Here is a 7,629-nt window from a genome sequence, read left to right as displayed (position 1 = left end):
ACATAACATAAAAAGAACTAGAAAAATCTCATCTGTTCTCCAGGGGAAAAAACAATCAGCCAATACAGTCCCAAATGAACCACAGAAGGAATTATGTGACAAAGCAGTCTCTGCTCCATGAGAAAGGTAAATCCTCTTGGAATGAAAGAAAAGATAGTTCTCAACAAAGAAACATAAACAGCAACAAAAATGTAAAAGGAAACTTTAGACCTATATATAAAATATCTAAAATTCAAGGACAACTAGCAAGAGGGCGGCAGATTAAGGAGTTCTAGAGTCAGCTCCTGCTACAGGGCACTTAGTAATCACACAGCACTATCTTAAGCACCTGTTTGGGTGCTCCAGGAAGCCAGAAGAGCATCCTGTAACATTCTTGAAAGAATGGAAGGAAGGAAACTGCCCATCTGCAAAGAAGATTCAGAAGTAGAGCACCCCATGCCCTGGAGGCTGGTGCCCTTCCTCCACTGGAGGCACAAGCCACCTCGGGAGCTATTCTGCAGCTGGAATAGGAAGCTCCACTTCCCAAAAATGGGGAAGGAAAAGGTAGTTGGGTACCAACTTCAGCTACTGATGAGTAAATTCAGAGGGCTACAGTGTATAATACTAAGAACAGCTAAAGTTTGAACCTGACCAATTCAGAAAGAGGCTGGGAGTCGCCATCTTAACTCCATGTCAGGCACAAGGGGAAGAAGGACAGAATAAAAACCCCAGTGCTGGTAGGGACCAGCACCTTTCCATCCAGATCAGACTGCAGCTCTAGCATAGGACCCAGCCTCACCTCCAGCAGGGAGGAAGCTGGGGGACCTGCATTAGCCTCTTTGGGAAATTGCCAGCCAAGTTGAGATGCCACTGAATATCCTACTATGGCAGCACAAGCTGCCCCAAAAGCTATCCTCTGGTTAGAAATGGAAGCTCCATTTTCCCAAAAAATGGGGAGGAAGAGAGTTGGCCACTGATTTCAGCTACTGATTAGTAAGCTCAGCTTGCTAGAGTCTAGCCCTAAGAACAGCTAAAGTATGAACCTGTCCAAGTTGGAAAGAGGCTGGTGGCCACCATTTTAACACCACCCCCAGAATGAGAGGAAGCCAGGCTGACTGAAAATCATGGTGAACATAGGGACCTGTTTCTTTCACCCAGATCAGCCTGCAGTCTTATCCTAGGCTTCAGCCCCACCCTTGGCAGGGAGGAACCTGGTGGGCCCTGCACCAGCTATCCAGGTAACTGCAGGAACCTTTAGCTGACATGGACTGAATAATCAGAAGTCTACCAGGACAACTGTGGTCATCTTGTACCTGCAATGTATAGATTGCTGCCCATGCCTGCAGCGCCATCCCTGCCCCAGGCAGGGGTGAAAGGAGCGTGAAACTTCAACAGTCTCTCTGGGCAGCCAGAGAGTCTAGGTCTGCATGACTTGAATTATTCCACACACCTGTGACTCTGTCCATACCCCTGGCAAAGGAGAAAGTTGAGAGAAGCTTCATAGGTCCCTGGGTAATGAGGGCAGCTTAAGCCTCCACAGCTTAGAGCACCAACTACATCCTTGGCTCCTACTGCACCACCAGCAAAGGAGAAAGGGCAGGAAGCCATAAGCTAAAGAGAAAAACTACACCCAAAATAAATACTCTACTACTCCACATGCCAAGACACCAACAAAAAATTATAATCCACACCAAGGAACAGGAAGATATGGTCCAGTTAAAGGAACAAGATAATGTTCCAAATAACAGAAAGGAGTTGAGACAACTAATCATAGAAGTTCAAAAAAATCTCCTTAATAAATTCAATGAGATGCTTAAAGAGATTAAGGATATTAAGAAGGCATTGGAGGAGCACAAAGAAGAATTTGAAAGCATACATAGCAAATTAGCAGATCTCAGAATTAAAGGTGCAATCAATGAAATTTAAAAATATTGGAATCATATAAAGCAGATTTGAGGAGGCAGAAGAAAGGATTGGTAAGCAGGAAGAAATGGACTCTGAAAGAGAACATACAAAATAACAGATGAGGAATGGATAATTGAACAAGGAATCAGAGAACTAAATGATAGCAAAAGATGTGCAAACATACATGTCACGGTGACCCAGAGGAGAAAAGAAGGGAAAAGGGGCAGAAGGAATATTTGAAGAAATAATGGTAGAAAATTTCCCAACCCTATTGAAGGACATAGATATCCATGTCCAAGAAGCACAATGTACTCCCATCCAAAAAATCTGAATCAACCAACTCTGAGACACATACTAACCAGAATATCTGATGCCAAAGACAAAGAGAATTCTGTGACCAACAAGAGAAAAGCAATGCATAATATAAGGGATACCCAATAAGATTAAGTGCTGATTTCTCTTCAGAAACCAGGGAGGCAATAAAACAGTGGCCTGATATATTTAAGATACAAGAGAAAAACTTCCAGGCAAGGATCTTATATCCAGCAAGACCATCTTTCAAAACTGAGGGTGAGATTAGAATATTCACAGATAAACAGAAACGAGAGAATTTCTAATGAAGAGACAAGATTTTCAAGAAATACTAAAGGGTATGCTAGACCCTGACAAGAAAAGACAGGAGAGAGAGGCCTGGAAGAGAGTCTAGAAATGAAGATTATATCAATAAAAGTAACTAAAAGAGGAAAAGAATGGTGAAAATGAAATATGGCAAATAAAACTCAAAAAATCAAGAAAAAACTTAACCAATATATTAGGCACTTGTATTCATAAAACTGCAACTCAATGTTAAAAAAAAATAAAAAAAGTTCTAAATAACCAAAAGACTATTCCTTGCTCATGCATTGGAAGACTAAATATCATTAAGGTGTCAATTCTACTTAAATTGACATACAGATTTAATGCAAGCCTGATGAAAATTCCACCAGAATTTTTAAAAATTGAAAACACAATTATCAAATTTATTTGGAAGTGTAAGGGATCCTGAATAGCCAGAAACATCTTAGAAAGGAAAAGTGAACTCTGACCTCCAGACTTTAAATATTTCCTAGCTATAGTGGTTTTAAAAAAGCATGGTACTGCTGTAAAGAGAGACACATAAACCAATGGAATCAATTTGACAGCTAAGAAACAGACCCTCATATGTATGGTCAAGCCATTTTTGACTACCTTGTCAATCCCAAACAGCTTGGGCAGAATAGTCCATTCAACAAACGCTGCTGAAAGAACTGGATATCCATAGCCCAAAGAAGGAAAGAGGACCCCTACCTCACACCTTATCCAAAAATTAACTCAAAATGGGCCAAAAACCTGAAAATAAAAGCAAGAACCATAAAACTTCTAGAAGAAATGGTAGGAAAGTATCTTCAAGACTTGGTGGTAAGTGGTGGATTCTTAAAGGAGATAAGAGGAGGATTGAGATGGATTGTTAATATACATAGAAGTTTTAATTAGTTTTGCTGTGAAAGTGTGGAAATGTATAGAGTGCATGGTAACACATAGGGTGTAAAAGCTAGTTTATAAATGGAGATGTGGCTGAAAATAGTAGTCTGGATATGAAATGCCAATTGACAGAATGCTAAAGAATAATCTAGGAACTGAATAGTATGGTAAACCAAGAAGTAGATGAGAATTGTGTTTGATGGTACAGATGTAAGAGTGTCCTTTCTTAGCTAAAGCAAATGTACATCACTACTGTAAGGTGGTGGGAATGTGGAGAAGCATGGGGAAAATACAACTGAAGTGACCTATGGACGCTGGTTAGCAGTAATATATTATTGAATCTATGCCAAAGATGTACTGTATTGATAATGGGGCAGTATGGAAAATGTGTGCCAAATGTATACTATGGTCATGGTAACAATCAGATGATATTATCTTGTAACAAATGCTCAGATAGAGGGGTGTTGTTTGGGAATTCTGTACATGTGCATGATTGTGTTATAAGTTTACAACTTTTGCCATAAAAATATACTTTAAAAATAATAATAGGGTGGGTTGAGGGAAAAATACACCAAATGTAAGATAAGGACAATAAGATTTTGACAATAATCTTTCATAGTTTGTAAGAAACATCTCACAAAAATGCAAGGTGTTGGTGGAGGGGTGATGTACGGGACCCCTGAATGATGTTACACGTTTGCTTTCTAACTTCACAATTGTTACCATACTTATTATTTATGATCATATATAAATGATATAAAGATAATAATAGGGTGGTTTGTGGGAAAATACTTTGGTTAGTAGTTAATATTGTGACAATGCTCTTTAATTAGTTAAAAATGTTTAATAATTCAAGGCATTGGTGATAGGGTGAGGTATGAGAGTCCTGTATGATGTTATATATGTTTGTTTTGTAAATTCAAAACTATTATTATACACGTAATGTCTATGTATGCTTATGTATGAGTGGCATACTTTAATAAATTTTTTAAAAAAATTTTTAAAAAGCATGGGACACAAGAGTCCATTACTCTACTTTCTGGGGAACAGGGCTGGAAGGAGACTATCTGGGGAGTCAGGCAAGCTAAAATTAGATTTCAGTTATAAAACAAAGTCTAAAAATTAGGTATGTTTTTTAATCATCATTTTACAGATGAGGGATAGGTACAAAGATCTCAAAGTATTTTTCCTGAAGTGCCCACCAAGTACATGTCAGAATCCAAGTACTGGGAAGTCTGACTTAAGGTAAACCACTGTGGAAATGACTTCACAAGAGTCACAATTCCATCCAACTTGGGCTGCCCTCAAAGCCCATGGTGAGCCTCAACTATACCCAAGGGCTGCAAATATGATGGTCTGAAACCACCTACCCAGCCAGGAGGGTCATCATAGAGATGGTGGAAAGAGCCACCGTCTCCACTCTTTACACTCTATTAAATAAAGTGAGTGCATGGTGACTGTTTATGTGACCCTGTGCTAGGCAAAGGGCAGGGAGAGATGAATGTAAACCTTATGGGAGTGATTTACAATCCAGTGAGCAAGAGATAAAGAATCAGCAAATACAACTTGAAGAAGAGGGGTCAGTGATAGGATAACAGAGCAGGTAAGAAAGATGCTGGGAGTGGATGAAGTTCAACCTGCTGCCCACATAGGATGTCCCAGGTTTGGTTCCTGGTGCCTCCTAAAAACAAACAAGCAAACAAATGAATAAACCAACTCAAGGTAGCCTATATGGCCCAGCGGTTCAGTGCCAGCTTCCCACATACAAGGTCCCAGGTTCAATGCCCAGTCCTGGTACCTCAAAAAAAAAAAAAAAAGTTACCTAAGTCAGAGAAGACAAGACTGGAGCTGGGGATCAAAGGAGGAGGAGGAAGCAGCCAAGTGGTGAGGGGCTATTTCCTTGATGTGGAAATAGCCAGTGACAAGTAGAGAAGGAAGACAGCTTGATCACTGCATTACCTCCAAGGGAGGTGGGCATGGAAATAAACCCATTAAAAATGTGCAAAGTATTTAAATAGACATTTCTATAAAGAAGATATACAAATGGTAAATAAGCATATGAAAAGCTGCTCAAGTCCACTAGCCATTAGGGAAAGGCATATCAAAGCATGATGAGCTATCCTTCACACCCATTCAAAAGGTTATTATTTTTAAAATTGGAAAATAGCAAGTGCTGGTAAGGATGCATAGAAATAGGAAACCTTGTACACTGTTGGTAGGAATGTAAAATAGTGCATTGGCTGTGGAAAACAGCTTGGCAGTAACTCAAAAAGTTAAACTAAAATTACCAAATGAACTGGCAATCCCAATTCTGGATATATATCCAAAAGAATTGAAAGCAAGGATTCAGACAGGTATTTGTATGTCAATGTTCAGAGCACAATAAAGAAAAGGGATAAGTCAAATAACTACCAGCAGATGAATGGATAAACAAAATGTGGTGAATACATATGATGGAATATTATTCAGCTCTAAGAACGAATGAAGTCCTTATGCATGCATCAACATGGATAAACCATCAGGACATTACATTTGGTAAAATAAGACAGACACAAAAGGACAAATATTGTATGATCTCATTGATATGAACTAAGTTAAGAAGCAAAATCACAGATTTAGAATCTAGAATCTAAGTTACCAAGGGATAGCATGGGGTAGAGAATGGAAAGCTGATACTTAAATTGTGCAGAATTTCTATTTAGGTTGATTGTAAATGTTTGGGAAGGATAGTGGTGATGGCAGGATCTTATTGTGAATTATATGTCTGTGAATGTGGTTGAGAGACTTTGTTTAAGGTCATGTACATTACTAGAGGGAAAGCTAGAAGCCTAAAGATGGGATTGTTTAACTAAGTGAACCTGTTATGAATGATGGACTGAGGTTAACAAATATAAGATTGCTCCTTCATGAATTACAACAAATGGATGACACTATTACACATCATTAATAATAGTAAGGTAGATGGATAAAACACACCTAATGTAAACTAAGGATTATAGTTATTAGTAATATCTTATATTCTTTCATCAATCCTCACAAAGCTGACACACTAATGCAGAGTCAACAGTAGAAGGATATATGGGAACATTGTATTTTTTACATGAATTTTCTGTAAACATATAACTTCCATCATTTAAAAAATTGTAGTAATTTTTTTTTATTTTTTTAAATATTTATTATTATTTTTAATTACATTAAAAAAATATATGAGGTCCCATTCAACCCCACCGCCCCCGCCCCCCACTCCCCCCACAGCAACTCTCTCTCCCATCATCGTGATACATCCATTGCACCTGGTAAGTTCATCTCTGAGCATCACTGCACCCCATAGTCAATGGTCCACATCATAGCCCAGACTCTCTCACGTTCCATCCAGTGGGCCCTGGGGGGATCTACAGTGTCCCGTAATTGTCCGTGAAGCACTATCCAGGACAACTCCACGACCTGAAAACGCCTCCACATCTCATCTCTTCCTCCCATTCCCCACACCCAGCAGCCCCCATGGCTCCCGTTCCCACACCCATTTCACATTTTCTCTGTGGACATTGGATTGGTTGTGTCCATTGCACACCTATGTCAAGTGAGGGCTTAGATTCCACATGGGTACTGGATGCACTCTTCCCGCTTCTAGTTGTAGACACTCTAGGCTCCATGTTGTGGTGGTTGACCTTCTTCAACTCCATGTTAGCTGAGTGGAGTAAGTCCAATAAGTCAAAGTGTAGGAGCTGAAGTCTGTTGAGGCTCTGGGCCTGGGTGTCATATTATCAGTCCAGAGATTCAAATCCCCTACATATATCTTAAACTCAGCACCAACTACAATTCCAATAAAGTAGCATGCAAGTCTTGTGAAAAGAGATCCCCTCTGAGTCCATTTCCATCACGCAGAAACACCAGCTCCAAAGCAGGGCCATCTGTCATGGCAGTGAACCCCTTCTGCCATGACCATAGAACCCGTGGGTCTCTTTATCCCTCAAAAGAACCAATACCTGGGGTTGTATCTACCTTATCTGTCTCTTAGACTCTGTTCAGTTGTACATAGGGGTATTCCTTCTGACAACCTCCAGACTCTTTTTTAGAGACTCACAGCCTTATAATCTCATTTCTCCTTTCCATTTCCCCCTTACATTAGGTCAAACCGCTTCCCGAAGTCATGTTATTATATGTAGACAGGTATATTCTGCTGTTCCGCATTGAATCTTTAATTCAAGGTCATTTTCTAGTTGCTTCTTCGGCTGGTATGTGGTA

This window comes from Dasypus novemcinctus, chromosome 21 (genome assembly GCF_030445035.2).
Source record: "Dasypus novemcinctus isolate mDasNov1 chromosome 21, mDasNov1.1.hap2, whole genome shotgun sequence".
Lineage (NCBI taxonomy): Eukaryota > Metazoa > Chordata > Mammalia > Cingulata > Dasypodidae > Dasypus > Dasypus novemcinctus.
This window is presented reverse-complemented; position numbering follows the sequence as displayed.